Genomic DNA, 19,330 nt, shown 5'->3' with positions numbered 1-19,330 from the left:
AAAATAGTGTAACTACTCCAAAAAACAGCTTGGCAGTCAATTATAACACTAAATATGCAATTACTATACAACCCAGCAATTTTAGTCTGAGACATGTATTCCAGAGAAGTAAAAAATTATGTTCACCCAAAAACCTGTTCACAAATGTTCATAGTAGCTTTATTCATAACCTCAAATTGAAAGCAACACAAATGTAATTCAATGGGTGAATGGTTTAAAAAACTGTAGTACATACAGCAAGAAAATCATGAAGCTTCCCCCCAAAGTCCACCAATTTCTACAAATGTTAATACAGGAGATCATCATTTGACAAAATACCTTTTTATTAGATGGATCAGGATGGCTATGGGCTAAGTCTCCTGGAAATGACAGATACAAAAGCAGGATCTATGTTGACCAAAAAAAGGCAAAAACACCATGAAGTTTGAGGAATTAATAAATCTTTATTACATTTTGGCAGTTCAAAGCAAGGACAAGAGAAACAGACCTGACATTCATGCATTGATCATGTCACTCTTGTCAAGAGTTCTGCCCTCCTCCCCCACTTCCTGCAACTCTTTGAGCCTACCCCTGCCTTCAGAGAGCAAACCCCTTTCTTAATAGGATAGTGGAAAGGTGTTTTCTTTCCTCATGAAGAAAGTGGCTTAGATATTGATCTCCTCTGGAGAACATTTAAACAACAAGGTTTGAAATAAATAAGCTGACAGTTGAAAATATTTTGTTACCTAATGTTTCAGAGTTGGACTTTCTGCATTGAAGAAAAATTCACCAAGAAAAATAAATCATAGAGACCTGGGTTTATTTCTGGGCTCTCTGTTCTGTTCCATTGGTCTGTGTGTCTGTTCTTATGCCAGTACCAGGCTGTTTTGATTACAGTGGCCTTTAATACAGTTTGATATCAGGTATTGTGATCCCTCCTACTTTGTTCTTCTTTCTCAATATTGCTGCGGCTATTCAGGGTCGTTTATGGTTCCATATAAATTTTTGAAATGTTTGTTCTATATCTGTGAAGTATGCCATTGGTACTTTAATAAGGATTGCACTGAATCTATAAATTGCTTTGGGTAGTATGGCCATTTTGATGATGTTAATTCTTCCTATCCATGAACATGGTACATGCTTCCATTTGTTTGTGTCTTCCTTAATTTCTTTCTTCTGTGTTGTGTAGTTTTCTGAGTACAGATCTTTTACCTCCTTGGTTAGGTTTATTCCCAGGTACTTTATTTGTCTTGTTGCTATAGCAAAAGGGATTTTTTTTTCCTGATTGCTGTTTCTGATATTTCATTGTTGGTATAAAAAAAGGCCTTTGATTTCTGAATATTGGCTTTGTATCCCAGTGTTTTGCCAAATTCATTTATTAGGTGGAGTCTATAGGATTTTCTGTGTACACTATCGTGTCATCTGCAAACAAAGAACCTATACACCCCAATGTTCATAGCAGCACAATTCACAACAGCCAAGTGCTGAAAGAAACCTAAGTGCCCATCAGTAAATAAATGGATCTAAAAACTATGGTACATTTATATGATGGAATATTGCATAGTAGAAAGAAAGAAGGAGCTCCTACCCTTTGCAACAGCATGGATGGATCTGGAGAGCATTATGCTAAGTGAAACAAGCCAGGCCATGAAAAACAAATACCATATGATCTTACCTATAGGTGGAACCTAATCAGCAAAACAAACAAGCAAGCAAAATGTAACCAGAGACATGGAAATTAAGAACTGATGGTAACCAGAGGGGAGGTAGGAGGGGATAATGGGGGGGAAAGGGGGAAGGGTTTTCAGGAACATGTATGAAGGACACATGGACAAAACCAAAGAGGGGTAGGATCAAGGGTGGGAAGTGGGAATGGCTGGGGTTGGGGGCTTGGTGATGGGGGAAAATGAAGACAACAATAAAAAAATTAAAAAAGAAAAGTAAATCAATTGTATAAAATGTCCTTGAAAACTCTACTCCAACCATCCTGAGATTTGCTAATCACCAAACCCAATATCAAATTTGAAAAAGAGATACAAATATGAATCTTCAAGATGGTAAAAAAAAAAAAATAAAAAATAAATTTTAAAAAATAGTCATCTTGTTGCAGAATGAACCAATAGTGTTCTGCAACAGCTGTGGGGTTTGACTGCCCACCAGGAAGCATGACTCCCAATACAAGAGTTTGGTGAAAAAGGAATGCGGTTGTTTATTTAAAAGTTATACAGATTTAGAATAATAGCAAATTTCTGTGGTTAAGTCCCCCTCCCTTTAAAAACACCCCAAAACACATAGTTCTTCCTCCGTTTGCCAAATCAGGCCAGTTTCAGAATATGCCACTCAGGAGTACTGTGTTTCAGAAAAACCAAAGTCTGCAGCTCAGCATTCCCCACCACAGTTCAGCTCCAAGCATCCCTCACAAATCTGGGTGGCTAGGCAGGTTCCCACAGCACTGCCAGCTCTGCTGCCATCTTCTCCAGGCAGACCTCCAGGCAGACCTCCTGACCTTGTGGCAGACTCACTGACCCTCAGACCTCCTGGCAGACTTCCTCTCTCACTGCAGACCTTGTGGCTCTTCCTATGGTGTGTTTGTGTCCATCATTTTTCTCAATTCCCCAGTGTCTTTTACTCTCTTCTGGCTGCCATATTTAGTCGGAGCAAGAGTTCCCAGTGACACAGGGTCATCCAGGGTGGGCATCTGCCCCTCCTGGCTATGTCACAAATCCCTGAGTGTTCTTACAGTCATGTGCATAATTCTCCCTGAGCAGCAGCCCACTTCCCTTCAGGGAGGCACAGCTATTAACTTGCATTTTCTTGTATAATATGTGCTTAAACTCTGTACCTTCTGCTATGTGGGCACCCCTCCCCACCCCAATACTGCCTGAAGGCAGGATTGTGGAGGTGTTCCTATTATCAGGGAACCCATGCTCTGTACACCATTATAATCACCTTTTCATCATTCATCCATAATATTAATAACCAATGGAAGAGACTCTATTACATTGATAGTTGCCAGGTTGGAACACCTTTCCCAGCTTTTCCTACTCCCACATGAACCCCAGTAACCCTTTAAAAGTCTTGGTAGAAGCAAGTGAATTTCAGAATGGTTGTTAGCACAGGAAAAACTCTGGAACTCATTAGTTCCATAAGGAATATAAAAGGCATTTGAAATACAATATCTATCTTACAGGAAGTTATAAAATTAAGGACACCAGACAAAAAATGCACATGTGAAAATTTTCATTATCTTAATACACACTAATTCAAAGTTCATTTGAAACACAGAGAGAAGTCGTCAACTGCAAAGGCTTCACAATATAGTTGTGGGAATGCTATTAGCAAGGTCATTGCTGAGACAAGCCCAGGCATAGCCATTCTCCAGAGAGCTAGAAAGAGAGATTCACAACTAGGATGTAGAGTAAACCACTTTTCATCTTTTTCTTCAGCTTCATGACAATCCAGTTCACTTTTCTCTACACTCTAGAGACTCCTGTAAATCATCTATTCAGCCCCTTTCCCTGGGAAGAGGTGTTAACCTGTCCCAAATGATGCTGACTTTCTACCAGCAGCACAGCATTCTTTGTAACACCTTTTCCAGCTTTCTGAATCCTACAAGAAACACAGATTTCATCCTATGGGAGTGTGATGGGTGGTAGCAATATGAGTCTCATTCCTTGCAATATTAGGAGCAGTGCCTGGCTCCTTCTGAGATGCAGAGAACTCATGGGTTTGTCAATTTCTCTTCTAATCTTCATAGTTTCTAAGTTTACCCTGGTGAGTTTAGGATGTCTAAACCACACTCCAATTTAGCCATTCTATTTGAGGTATGGGGTTGCCATACCTCTGATCTGCATACTAGGACCCAATCTGGTTTATGATTTGCTCTTTCCTTGTATTTCCAGAGACTACTCACATATGGGCCCTGAGCTCAGAGGGGCATGAAAAGACATAGAACCCTGCCTGTGAGGGGAGCACTCAACAGTCTCTCCTGATGCAGGGCCAATATGAAAGCTGAGAAATGACTCACCAGAAATCCATGTAGAGGTTGTTACTGGACTAAAGGGGTCCATTTGCCTGCATGCATCAAAACCTAATAAGACAGGAACAGGAGTTTGCAGCTGAGAAAGTAAGGGTTTATTTTTAGGAAGTGGCCCGTGACTGGAGACACAAGTGAGCTAATGCTCCAAGACCCAGTTCATGACAGCTTCTAGGGGTTAGGTTATACAGGAGAAAAATCATTAATCATGATTGTAACAGAGTGCAGAGCATGGGTTCCCTGAGGGCAGCAGGGAGCCCACCATACCCCCACCACTACCAAATCCTGCAGGGAGGCAGGAGGGGGCACAGCAGGGAATGCCCACAGACTGAAGAGTACAGCTTTAAGGTACATTACATAACAAAGGCAGGTTAACAGCCATGCCTCCTGAAAGGAAGATCTCAGAAGTTGCAGAATTGTGTATGTGACTGCAAACATGCAGCAACCTGTGACATAGCCAGCGGGAAGCTCATACAGTGCCTGTGTGATCTGTGGGGCCAGGGGCAGATGCCCTCCCCAGATGCTCATGTCTCACTGGTAACTCTTGCCCTGACTAAAGATGGCAGCCCAAATAGGGTCAAAGATACTGGGGAGCTGACTAAAGTGGCGGACACTAACCCACCATAGGAAGAGCCAGATGTTTGATCATGCAGGAAGTTCTGAGCGAAGGATTCAAAATTGGAATGGATGGTCTGAAGGTCAGTCTGCCATGAGGTCTGTCTGAAGAAGACAGAGACAGAGCTGATGGAGCTGTGGAGAGCTGCCTGGCCACCCAGAATCATGAGAGATGCTTGGAGCTGAACTGTGACCAGGAATGCTGAGCTATAGACTTCTACTGTCCTGAAGGACATATGGAGAAGTCATGGTCTTGCCTCTCAGACAGTGTAACACAGCACATGGTTTCCTGAACCACTACATGGATACTAAGAACAGCACGCCACAGATCCTGAAGGAGACAGCTGCTGTGAGTGGATGGTGATTCTGAAACCCATGAGTGCACATTCCAGAGAGGACGGACACCTGTTTGAGTGACTAGCTGTTGGACAGATAAGGATATTGGGAACTTCTGGGCATGGTTTTGGCTTGCAGCCTTTTGGGGAGCAAGGGAGATTCTGGGTCTCGTTGGAGAGGAGGGCTCTGAGCAGGAGTGCTCTCAGCAACCCCCATCCCAAGTTTGGAGCCCTGTTAATAAAAACCTGTTTCCTTCAACACAAATTGTTGAGTCATGTAGATTGAAGGCACCAAGTGGCTGAGCCCCAGTTTGCACACTTACAATGATGACTGTGGGAGTTAGGGTAATGGTCAGGGGTGTGGTCTCTACTAATTGGTTAGCACTAGGGTAGGAAGTAGTCGATCACTGCATCTGGTCCTGATGTCTGCCTTGGCATCACTTCATCTGGCTTTCCACTTTTCAGAGTCTGGAGCTGAAATATATCTGAGGTCTAGGATTATCTTCACTTGGATTGAAATTATGTCTCTGTGGTCAGTAAACTCAAAGCTTTGTTTCTAAGATTATTTGATGCCAGCCAGGGCTTCATTGTCCAGAGAGCTTAATGGTTAAGGGAATGGACATTCAAGGGAGAAGGACATAGGTGAGTCAGTCTGCTGGATGAGGCCACTTTGAGTCAAAAGGAAAGAAAGGAGAAAAGTTCATATTAAAGAAGTGAAGTTTCTGCATGGTTACAAGGTCTCTTCTCATGAACATATATCTCATGATGCAGGTTCTCAGGTTTGAATATTGATCTCAATGTTTACTGTTTTCATTTGGGCAGCTATTAACAAGTCTGGGCCTCAGTTTTCTTATATGCAAAATGAAAGCAATAATAACAATTAGTACTCCTTTCTTGGATTGTATTAGGTGTTATATAATTCAGGTAAAGGAATTTATAGTGCGTAGCATACAATTAATGCTCAATAAATGATAAATTGATGCTGTTATTACTGTGCCTGCAAACAAGCAGGAATTGATGTGTGAGCTTCTGTTCTCCAGAGGAAAAGAAAAGCCTTTTTAGGGCCTGCCATTCCTCTCTCTTTCTTTATTTATTCAAACCCTTTTCTTCTGCTCTCTGCTTTCTCCATGTTCCTTCTCCACCAAGCCTCAAGACTGCACCCACTGCCCCCCCTTCAAAGGACCACCACAGTGCTACCTCCTGGATCACCAAAGCTGGCACTTATTCCCCCCTACTATTTTTAACAATAAATTGCCTGGTCTGTATGTGATTGCTCTCCTTGACAACCCTGAGGCTCATGGTAAGTACAGGCTGGTGTCATTTCCAACCCAACAATGCTAAGCACAAGACTGGGCAGAGAAAGGCTGCTTTTGAAAGTTCTTATTTTTGAAAGGCTGCCATTGCTTCCTAAATGGTATAAAAAAGACTTTAATTACATGACAATGTTAGTTACTGTGGCTGGGATAGAAATTGTCCCACAGAAATTATGTTGGCTCCAAGAGTAGAATCCCAGAGAAACCAAACAAGCTAGTGTTTTGTCCCTCTAGGCAAGTCCCTCAAGAAATAGGGAAGTGTGGTGCAAAAGTCTCATCTAACTCTGCTGCTGTTGGATCTGGTGATTGACAGGTAAAAGATAGATTTGCTATGGTTCATTTATTCATTCAGTGAATATTTACTGGGCTTTTACCATATGTCAGACCCTCTGTGTGCTGCTGGAAATATTGCAATTCCAACAAAGCTGCTGCCTTTATGGCAGCTGTAATCTGAGAGAGATGAGCATTAAACCAGTCATTACGCATTGACTTATAAATAGATGGGACAAGTCTGGTTGGATTACATGGAAGTAAAAAAGAAAAGCAAAGAAAAATGAAGCTGAGAAAGTGACTTTCCCCAGGGGAATCAGGTGAATGGGTTAATACAGCATATTGTTAGAAGCATATTCTTTGGAGTAAAATGTGACCCAGGTTCAAGTCTTGGCTCTGCTTTTCATTAGCCATAGAATATCATGCAAGGTTCTTAACCCCTGAATGGATTCAGAACATGCTACCCCAAAATATTCCATTAGAAAGGTGCTCTCTCTGTATCAGGGAGAATACATTCTTATCATCAGAGACTAGGAATCAACAAACCTACTAAAATAACCTATTTTCCATTAGTTTCCCCCATATATTCCCTGATCACCCTAGCCCAAGCCCCTTTGTCTTGTGACATCCCCACAATTTGTCATTCTTTCTACAAAAAGGTAAATTATCTCCTTCAGGTCTTAATTTTCCTTCTGAAGACTCCTATGGACACATGAAATGCTAAGTAAAATTATATGTTTTTTTTCTCCTGTTAATCTATTTCATGAAAATTTAATTCTTGACCAGGTCAGAACTAACAAAGTAGAAGGGAGTTTTCCTTTCTTACACCACTTCAGTATATCTACTTCAGCAAAGTGAGGACAGTTGCTTCATATGCCTGGATTCTGTAAGCATTAGAAGAGGTAACATATATAGTGCTCTTAACACTCAGTCAATGTTAGTAGTCATCTTATTCTTATTGACAGAGTTAGGACTATGGTCCAGATTTCTCAGCTGCAAATCCAACCTTTTTATCTCTGCACTCCACTGCCTCCACATCATTTCATGGATTTTTCTCTTTTCTTTCTGACCAAAAAAAAAAAAAAGACTCCTGGAAAGTAGGTCAGATTTTTGCTAACTCTCACTATCTTAGTTATTTAATGGAAGAGGGGGCACAGGAAGCTTTTTAGCAGTTCTGAGTGCCCATCAAGGCTTCCAAAAACATGATAAAATATTTCCTTAAGCGTTTATTTAATTTTGTTCCCAAGCTTGTTCACAATTCTGACCATCTGGTCCTGGAGGCTTCTCTATTTTTAATATTTCTACTTTGAGTGTTTTGCTTTTTTAACCTATTCTAGGATTAGTCACCCCCTTACAACCACCTCCACTTTATCCACCAACCCCTGGTTCATTTTCCTTGAGCAGATTCCTCAGTAGGACAAATGTACTGTACCCTGTAACTTTGATAAACTCAGAACTAAAAGATAGAGCCATTTCAAGCTACTTGAAAAGGTCACAACCAAACTTACTTTGTACTTGATACTGGCATGTGATACTGTTCCAAGGGTACATGTCACAAATACGAGTAGCATTTCATGGAAGAAAGCTTTCCCAATCTCTACATAAAGCCACCCATCCTAAAAAATATAGATGTAGGCAGTGCTGGTGATCCAGTTCTAAAGAGAAACTCAGCTGGAGCTGTCCATTCAGGCTCCCTTCAGGGCATCTGTACACACAGCTAACTGACATGGTGTGATCCAGAGAAGTCTGCCTGCTCCAAACGATCTCTGTCGGTTTGGGCTGCCTGAATCCTCACCATCAGTGTTATTCTTTCAAACTGGGGCACTATCTCTAGAACACTTATTTCCTGAAGAAAAACTAAACAACAGCCTCTGTCAAAATAGCTTATTTTTGGCCCTGGCCGGGTGACTCAGTTGGTTAGAGTGGCATCCCAATACCCATATATCGAGGTTGTAGGTTTGATCCCAGGGTGCATACAAGAACCAAGCAATGAATGCACAAGTAAGTGGAAGAACAAATTATTTTAAAATATTTTTAAATAGGTCATTTTTTCCTGCATCATCAATTCACCTAGCTAGGAGTAAGAATCCAAAGGGCCAGTGTGTATGACAAATATAATTTTTAAGAACAGATGGGAAAGAGTTTCCTTCCCTTGGATCCCCCAGTTCTCTGTGCTCACTTCTACCTCACCCTCCTCTTATTGCATTGTCAGTGTGTCCACTCAGCTGTTTCCCACCTGGTCTATGAGCTCTCTGTATCCACAGGTAAGATTTTAATAAATGTTTGAATAATTGATAGAAAACTGATGTTCAGAGGGTACTATGAAGGGTTGGAAAGGCCATATAGAGATTGGATGTCTTGATAATGAGGATAAATGGAAGATAAAAAGTGAGCTTGAACCAAAATTTTAAGGTTTAATGTGTCTTGTAACATCACCTCTACCTTCACAAGACATCTTTTAATGAGACAGCTTTGCTTTCTTTCTTAACATTTTATAAGACCTTTTGGACTTTCATTTATGGATATCCTAATGGCAAGACTGGCAGTAAATGGGGGAGATATTATTCCCATTGTGCCAGTAATGAAGTGAAGGATCTGAGAAGTAACAACATCTGTCCAAGTCCATGTGGTAAATTTATTAAAAAGAATCTAGGCCTTTTGCCTTCTCTGGTACTCATTGCCTCTCTGCTTTACTGTGTCTTTTATAAGATGCTATGGGTTAGTAGTCACAGTGTAAAAGAACATGGGACTTCAAGCCATAATACAGTCTTGTGTCCAATTTTTGATGATAGGCAAACAATTTTTGTTTTCCGAAATGAAATAACTTATTGTTTTTCTCCATATTTGTATAAGCATTACTTTTCCAGAATAAAATTTGGAACTCCTATTGCAAAATACATAGCACAGCTTGATGAAATATGATATTCTTTTAAATAGGAAGTTAAGTTCTTAGGAAAGTAAGGGAAATCCTCAGGAGCCAGAAAACATAGATGAAACAAAAAACCAGAGAGAGCAGAGTGACTAGTTTGCAAGCTTATGTGGCCACAGTTATTGTGGCAGAGATGATGGGCCAAAGGCATTATGCCATGCTTAGGAACTAACAACTTGAGATTTAATGTCTAAATGAAATGGTGGATGAGTTCCTCGGCTAATGCAAGGTGAAGAGTTGGATTTAGACCCTCATGTAAATGGAGCGGAGGTAGAGGTGAGGAAGGTCACAATTATAGGGAAATAGAAAATAAGGAGGATGAAGATCTGGGTGAAGATTAAAGAGATGAAAAGTAAAATTTAAGCTAAAAATGACAGAAGAGATCATGGAAGTGGGGGCTAGAAAACAAAAATAATCAGATGACCAGTTCTGGAAGAGTACAGGAAATTTGTCTGTTGCTACTTGTGCTCTAAAGGAAAAATGTTAAATCCTGAGAAAATTTGCAACAACAGCTTGCCCTCATACTACATTAGTGATTGAACATAAATACCACCTGCATGATCAGGAATGCTTCAAACTGAGAGATAGTAGCTCCTGTTACCATTGGGCTAGAATGGATAACTCCTTGGGGAAACAATTCCAGGAAGCTACATTAGATTCCCTCAGATAAGATCCAGGTAAAATGAGCTAACAGAGACTCATGAACAGACAAGAAAGCAATCTTCCATGAATGAGCCAGAAAACTCAAAAGAAAATGGAGTAAGTTTCCCCAAAACACCAGGTGTTCTCAGATAGTCCTTAAAAATAATCAAAACCATAAGAGAAAACAAAACAAAACAGGATGATATATATATTTTTAAATGCTCACATACATAAAATATAGAAAAGAATAAAGAAGAAAGTAAAATTAATCTGAGTTCTTTCCACCTAGATACCACATTTGTACGTACAAGTTTTTAATTTGTGGAGATCACTAGTGAAGACATGGAAAGACAAATACCATTGAAAAAAGAATATATTACATCTACTTTCCAGGAAAAGGAGAAATGTCATGGTAAGCACACCCACAGGAAGAATCAGGTTTAGTCAGGAGGCACCTCCTAGGAGCAAGAGAATACCTAGTCCTAAGCCTTTACTGGGATTTGCACAGAAAAGTAAAGGCAGGGCAGAAAAACATTTTAAGGTTGGTTAGTTTGAATAAGTCTGATAAATTTAGGGGCATAAGGGCTGTGTTAAGCTGTCTGGTACCTGGTCCTGGAATGAACTAGGACAGGGTAATACTGTATTGATTTGTGAGAGTTAGTTAAAGAGAATACTTGGCTTGCAAATGAGATGTGTGCTTGTATGTTGTTTACTATCTTTAGGAATTAGTTAGCCCAGGGAAGGACCATCTCAACCCTGGTCTGTAAATTCCCTCAAGACGTCAAAGCATCATAAGATACAGAAAATGGAAAGCATGACAAATATGCAAAAGGAATTTTGTTAACATATAATTTGATGTACCTTCCATATATATGAACAGTTACACATAAGTGTGTGAGAAGCTATACATGACCACAAGCACACAGACATAAAGGGGTTTTTTTTACTTTATTTATTTTTCAATTACAGTTGACATACAATATTAATTAGTTTCAGGTGTATATCCCAGTGATCAGACATTACATAGTTTATTAAGTGGTCAGTCACCCTGATAAATCTAGCACCCATCTGACACCATACATAGTTATTACAATATTATTGACTATATTTCTTATGCTGTACTTTATATCCCCATGACTATTCAGTAACTATCAATTTGTACTTCAAATTCCCTCCATCTTTTTCACCCATCTCCTCAATCACCCTCCCATTTGCCAAATGTCGAAATGTTCTCTCTACCTATGGGTCTCTTTCTGTTCTGCTTGTTCATTTATTTTGATTTTTGATTCCACATACAAGTGAAATCATCTGGCATTTGCCTTTCTTTTCCTGATTTCACTCAGCACAATACTTTCTAGGTCAATCCATATTGTTTAAAGATGGCAAGATGTCATTTTTTATGGCTGGGTCATATACCATTGTATATGTGTGCACCACTTGTTCATTCATCTGTTGATGGATACTTAGCTTCCATATCTTAGCTACTGTAAATAATGCTGCAATAAATATATGGATATACATGTCTTTTTTATTTAGTGTTTTCAGTTTCTTTGGATAAATACCCAGAAGTAAAATTGCTAAGTCCTTCTTTGTCTCTTGTAATATAGCCTTTGTTTTACAGTCCATTTTATGTGGTTTAAGTACTGCTACCCCAGCTTTTCTGTTGTTTCCATTTCCATGAAATACTTTTTTCAATTTACTTTTAGTCTGTGTGTGTCTTTCAGTGTGAAGCAAGTCTTTCGTAGACAGCATATGTAAGGGTCTTCTTTCCTTATCCATTCAGTCACAGTATGTATTTTGATTGGAGCATTTAACCCACTTGCATTTAAAGTAATTGTTGATAGGTATGTATTTATTGCCACTTTATTGTTCATATTTTAATCTTTTTTTCTTTTTCTTAAAGAAGGCCCTTTAACATTTCTTATAATACTAGTTTTGTATTACAAAGACTGCAAGTCTTTGGAGACCAAGTAATTCTTCAATGTCCTGTTACTCAGGGCCTTTGGAACATAAACTACTTTGCTCTACCTTTTCTATGGTTCTCCAGTTTATGTTCTTCTAACACCTTCAACCAGAACCTCAAAATATAGTTATTAAGTACTTGCTACATATAAGGAACTGCACTAAGCTTTTCCTTCACAGAACTTCCCCCATAGAACCAGGAAAGGGGCAAGCAGAAGCAGAAGTAGTGGTGTGCAGGTTAAAAAAACAAATAAGCAGTGCAGCCAGTATGGAAAACAGCTTGGAGTTTGCTCAGAAATTTAAAAATACACCTAATATATGACCCAGCAATTCCATTTCTGGGTATTTATCCAAAAAATTCAAAACACTAATTCAAAAAGAAATATCTACCCCTATATTCATTGCAATGTTATTTAAAATTACTAAGATATGGAAACAACCTAAGTGTCTATCAATAAATGAATAAATAAAGAAGTGATGCATATATACAATAGAATATTACTCAGCCATAAAGAAGAATAAAATCTTGCCATTTGTGACAACATGGATGGACCTAAGGGTATTATGCTAAGTGAAATAAATCAGATAAAGAAAGACAAATATGATATGACTTCATTTATATGTAGAATCTGAAAAACAAACAAATGAAACAGAAACAAACTCATAGATACAGTAAACAAGCTAATGGTTCCCAGGTGGGAGGGGGCTGGGGATGGGTGATAAAGGAAAAAGAGATAAAGAAGTACAAATTGCCAGTTATACAAATAGCCACAGGGATGTAGAATATAGTATAAAGAATATAGTTAATTATATTGTAATAACTATGTAAAGTGCCAAATGGGTACTAGACTTACTGGTGTGATCACTTTATAAGGCATATAGATATCTAATCACTATGTTGTAAACCTAAAACTAATATCATATGTCAATTATAACTGAAAAATAAATATTAAAAATAATTTTAAAAATAAACAATATTTGTAGTGTTTCTTATTTCTATAGTACAAATATTCACACAATGGACTATTTTAATCTACCAATGTGAGGTCACTGAAAGTGGAATTGAAAGAGATATACACAATTAGCTCTTGTGAACTGGTGTAAACAAGTATTAAAATACCACTGAACAGGCCAGCAAACAAGCATGCTCTTTGTAGACTCTTATGTGTGTCATGATGGATAAACAAAGAGGAATTATAAGTACTAATGATAGAGATCTGATCAGATCACTGGGGAGGAGTAAGAAGGGGCTGTGGGAGGAGGGTGCCTGATGCAATGGGAAACAGTCTAGGATTGGATTGGCTGAGGAGCCGAACACCTCTAGTGTGCATGGAATTATGGGCTAGAGATATAAACAGAAGAAAGGCAGAGACTGGCTCTTTCTCCTTCTTGAGGATGCCTGGATGGTCGTGCTGTAGCTGCCTGCATTTCCCAAAGGACAGTATTTTAAATGGGAGAAAGACCGCCAGATGCATCCTAGTATTGGTCTGGCCTTGCAGAGGGTAGAGGGTTATCATTCTTTGGATGTTCTAGAGGGAATGGGCTTTGATGCAGAAGCCTGCCATTCTTTCAAAATTGTGTAGCTTTTGTATCTTATGTTATTTCAGTTTGTAAACTAGTCTTATAGGGGAAAAAAGGTAATTAAAAAGTAGAAAGGGAAATAAATGATAGGGGAACTTGAGAGTTAAAGATTTTATCCTTAGTTGGTAGGCTTAAGTGACTAATGCATGTGGAAAGTTGTTATTCCTAAATTGTGTAGCTTTTGAATAAAGGCTCCTTTCCATTTTCACCAAACCTCTGCCTCCAGGATTTTGCCTAAAGGGTAGCAGTGGGCACAGGACCCCACTTGTTCAGTAAAACTAATATTCATTGAACATTTACTATATATGCTGCGGGGTGCTAATTACATACATCATCTTATTTAATTCTCATCACTTTGAAGTAAACACTACTGATACCCTAGTTTTATAGAAAAGGTATTAGGCCCAAAGCATAATTAAGTAACTTGCTCAAATCCATTGGCAAGCAAATAGTAAAGCTGAGATGCAAACCCATGTGAGTCTGGTTCTAGAACTTGTATTTTTAGCTTCTATGCTCTAATGTCTCTCTTAGAAAACATAATAGTTTGAAAGCACCCAAAAGGGTACCAGAACAGACTTGGGCGTAGAGAATCAAAGAAGTCTTCTAAAAGACAGTCACAGTGGAAGCCTTGAAAATGAATGAGTTCTGTGACAGGGATATCCATTTCTGTTTCCTATAGGGTTCACTAATAGACTACACTTCCCGTCTCCCTTATATTCAGGAATGACCATGAAAGACAGCACTTTCAGGCCTGCTTCAGAGATCCTTCATCCTCTCTCTTTTCCCATTCTACACTGAAAGAGGGAATTCCCAAGGGCCTAGTAGACAATGAAGTCATGGACACAGGAGCCTGGATTCCTGGATGGCCACGAAGAAGGTCACCAATTAAGAATGCCAACATTGAACTCTGATGCAAATGAGGAATACACTCTCATTGTGTTGTATCTCTGAGAATTTTGAATTTATCTTTTACAGCAGCCAGTGATACCCTTCCTATTATAAAGAGTGAGCCAAACAAAAATTGCTGAATAAGGGGAGGAATAGTGTTTAAGCAGAAGGAACAGTGTTGCAGTGGTTAGGATAATGTTCAAGGAACTGATAGAGTCCAATATATTTGGAACATAAAGTATGAGGAACAGAGAAGTGAGATACCAGGTTTGAAAGGCAAACTGAACTGTAACATTAAAGTCTTAAAAACCATTATCCAGGACTTCATATTTTATTTGAAGAGTATTAGAGAGCCATTTACAGGGGTCCATGAAGTGAAACGCCAGAATCAAAGGCATGCTTGAGAAAGGTCCCTCCAGCTTCAGCATAGAGGATGGATTCCAGAAGGCCCAGACTGCACCAAGAGAGGGAGGTGTGGAGACTGGTGCAGCAGTCCAGGAGAGAGTGATGACAGCCTGGCCTTGGATGATAGCAGTAGAAATGAAGAAATGTCAACATATAGGGGAGTTAAAGTTTAAATCTCCAGGACTGAACAACACAAGAACAAGCTACACTGCAGAGACATAAGCCACAGCAGGATTCCTGGCTCACCAACACTTCTACCACAGCAGACCACTTCTAGAGATGGAATAAACACTGTGAACTAGCACCAACCATAACACAAATTCTATATCCAGCAGGATTTTCTTAGTTGCAGATAATACAAACTGACTCCAGCTACTTTAAATAGAAAATAATTCATTAAAGAATACTAGGTCATTCATAGAATTTCCTGAAGGGCCAGTGAAGCATAATAAAGGTTTATGCAGCCAGAAATCATGATAACATCATACCACAATGCTCCTTCAATTGGAAATACCACTGCTTCCACTGCTAGACTGAGGCCTCATAGCTACATGCCCCACATGGTCAAGGGTGGGGATAGGCTTTGTTGCTTCAGAAAATCAGATATAACTGCCACCATTCTTGCCACATTGGTTTTTTGCCCAGGTACCTTTTGATTTGTAGGACTAACTTCCAATTTACAGTTTGGTGAGGGTACCCCCAACCCCAGCTTGCAAGCACCAAATACACATGCCTAAACTCTGACTACAAGAAAGATAAAAAAATGATTTTGTTTTCTATAGTGGAAGAACATGATTTATAAGGCAGTACATTTCTCAAACATAGAAGAATGTTCAAAGGTGCTGGTTGGCCTAAAAGAATGACAAATGTTTACCTGGTGAAGTGATCTTCCAGGAATAATTATGGTTAAAGTCTTAATTAGTCTGCATAAAAGCAAAGAAATAACAGGGTCAGAAACCTACAATGGTCAAAGGTAAGTAGACTGACCTCAAAGCAATCAAGAAACTAAGAAAGAATAATCAATATCAAGAAAAAAATCCATCAGACAGTCTTCAAAATACAGGGTCTGCTTTTATGTAATAAATGCATTCTTTAAACTATTTTAAAAATAAAATAATGAAGAACATAACATGAATTGATTATCAAAAGCAATCCTATGAAGAATCCTTACACAAAGCAAACACCTACTCCTTATTGTCTTTCATAAACCCTGGTTGACTTATATTGGTTTACTCAAAGTAGGACACAAGTATTCAATAAACAAAGTAGATGGAAAGGGATAGTGGTTATTAATTATGCAATGAATATCTGGTGAAGGATAATGTGTCTGTGGTTGAAACCTATAACCTGGTTATATAAGAAGTCATATGAGGCTCCTCTGGCAAAGTGCAGAGGGTCACAGAGCCCAGCAAATGTAATTGCTGAAAAAGAGAACAACCTATCAAAACTGAGCAACCATGAATTAACTCCCCAATTTACTGAACTAACTCACATCAACATTCCTGAACCCCTTTTATGAACAAAATACTGGTCCAGGAAGCCATTAATGGGAAAACAATGAACACAGTCCTTGTCTTTCAAGAATTCACACTCTAGTGAGAGAGTCTGATCCATAGATAACAATTATGATAAATAGTGGAGAGGCCCAAAAGCTATGACAGAGATCAAAGAAGTATTCTGGGTCAGAAGGAGAAAGTAATTACTTCTGGAACGAATTGAGGTAACTTGAAGGAGAAGGTGGCATCTGAACTAGGTTTGAAAAATGAGAAAGAGTGGGGGGGAAGCTATTTTGGTGTAAAAGTGTCAAGTTGCAGAAGTGCAGGTCCTGGCTGGGGATGACTAAGAGGGCTATACTTACAGCACTGGTGCTAGAGCAGAAAGAGGTGGATGGATTATGGGTCTAGAAAGGTAGGCAGACAACAGATGGTTGAGGCCCTAGAGTAAGGCAGCATCCAAACGAAGATACATTTGAGAGTGAAAGGGAGGCCTATGCTGAAGAGACCACAGGTGTAAATCAGGGCCCTTAGGCAAACTGAGATGCCTGGCCACCCTAGCCTTCAGTATCATTCTGTTCCGGGTGGAAGTGGGGCTCCTTCACAGGATCCCAAGAAAAGCATTTCACAGACCAACGCATGGGAGATTGTGGCGTGGCAATATTTATTTGGGTAGAAATAGAATGCTGCCCTAGTGTCCCATCTCTGTCTGTCCCACCATGGAAAAAGTTCAACTGTGCCTTTAGCAAAGCCAGAACAAAGGCCAGTGTCCAGTTTCTGTTTCATATTAAAGCTTAGTCCTTTGGAGCCCACAGGCAGCTGAAAAGTGGTCTCAGTCTCCATCCAGGTAGCTTAGCGCTGTTTCTGACTGGACTGCTGTATCCAGGCTCCTTCCTGCAGCCTGTGTTTGTAACCAGCACAGCTGCTAGACTCACATAGTCACTACAGAGAGAACGCCCGAATAAACAGGGCAAGCACATGTTCCCAAAGAGAGAGAGAACTTCTTCTTCAAACTGTATTATATAATCTCAGGCTTGGAGTGGACCTGGCACTTTTTCAAAATAACCAATCAACTTCCCAAGCTTTTATGGACTTCTTAGGGGTGCATCCCCTAGGCAATTGATCTCTTTCCCAGGTTAGACTTCTATTATACATGAGCTTTCCTCTCCCTGCTCCCCACAATAATCAGTCATGTACCAGAGGATAGGCAGTGCTCTTGAGGAGATTTCCTGTCCACTCTGTGTATTAAATCTCCTTGGCAACAGTTCCCTGGAGTATGTGAATAAGTCTGTAAATGCTATAGTTTCCCGGTGAAATAAACAGGCTTACACTCCCCAGTTGATTATGTTTAACAATGTCCAATTCCCTTTGCTTCCTCCCTTTATTAATATCTAGCTGCCGATGATAACAATGCCACGGATATTTTTCTCTTATCCAAGGGGAATCATCCAATGCTTTTTAAACCAGCAGTGCTGTAGATGAAGGCTATGAGTTACACTGGTCACTGTGCAGCAGTGTAGGGTATAGACTGAAGAGAAGATGTAGGAGGCCACTGTAATAGTTAATTGAGATGAAAAATGAGACCCTGCTGAGGCAGAAACAATGGGAATGGGGATTAGAGGAGGAGAATTATAGGAGGTATTGCACAGGGTTGGCTTTGTAACCAACTGGCTGAGTTTTGTCACATACATGGTAAGTACAGGCCAGGACCCAAGCAATTTCAGAGGAGGGTCTAGGGAAAAAAACACTTCCATAGTCTGAACCCTCTAATGATGGTGTTTCAATTCACTCACTGAAGACTCTATCCTTAGCCACTTGCCTCTAAATAATAGGCCAACTGGTCAGATTTAAAAACAGAGAACTCTCTACATTGTACAAATGAAGAGTTACCAGCAGGATTTCCTCCCCCAAAGTATCTTTTCTCAGCTGCCAGTCACCTCTGCCTGAAGTGCCTGCATTCTGTGACATAATCCTTTGGATCTTAGAGTCTGCTTTTCGGCTTCAACCATCATCAGCTACAATTCACATGCCCTTGGAAGGAAAGATTCCTCAAATTCTTATCAACCCCACTCAATTACACTTCTCTTATCAGTACTTCTCTTATACTTAGTTTCTTCCTTGCATCATCCACACTGAAGTCTTTGTCCTTTGTCCTCCCTTCCTGGTTTCTAATCTTCTCAAGGGCAGAGATCACATCTTATTTATCTTTGGGGTCTCAGCAACTAATACTGTACTTTGGAATAATGCACAATAGGTGTTTGATGCTAGGTTTTCCACTCAAAAACTGTGAAATCTTGATAAAGTCATTTATCCTCCTGAGTTTCCCTATGTCTAACCTACCTATGATATGAAAACTCTACAATCTGTTTACCAAGTTGTTGGGATACTTGTATGGGAGCGTACCCAGTAATTTATAAATAAGTGTAAAGCAGTATTTGCATGCAACAAACATAGTTCCTGGCCATTAAGTGTGTGTGATGATTAAATGACAGAACAAGGGTACAGCTCTTCCATAAACAAGCGATAGGAGAAGGGTCTGAAGTTCAGCCAAGGGCCAGAAAGGAGTCAGACCCAAGCTGAGAACAATGATGTTGGCATCACAGAGAAGATATATGTATTTTCCTTTCATGCTGAGGCAAAGAGGAAATTTCACGTTGCTCTGGTCCCAGAGCCTTTCTCAAGCAAGGACATTGAGACCTTAGGGCTGTTAGGCCCCAGCTTTCCAGATAACCTCTGGGCTGTCTGATCTGTGACTTTTCCCTGTTAGGATTCACTACTCATGTGTCAGCTGTGTGGCCCAATTGCGATCTCTTATTTTCATTTGCTGGTTTTTAGTTGTTTATCTAGGTTTATTCATCTGCTTCTCTTTGAATTTGTTGTTT

Source organism: Desmodus rotundus, chromosome 5, assembly GCF_022682495.2.
Source record: "Desmodus rotundus isolate HL8 chromosome 5, HLdesRot8A.1, whole genome shotgun sequence".
Taxonomy (NCBI): domain Eukaryota; kingdom Metazoa; phylum Chordata; class Mammalia; order Chiroptera; family Phyllostomidae; genus Desmodus; species Desmodus rotundus.
Note: the sequence above shows the minus strand (reverse complement) of the source record.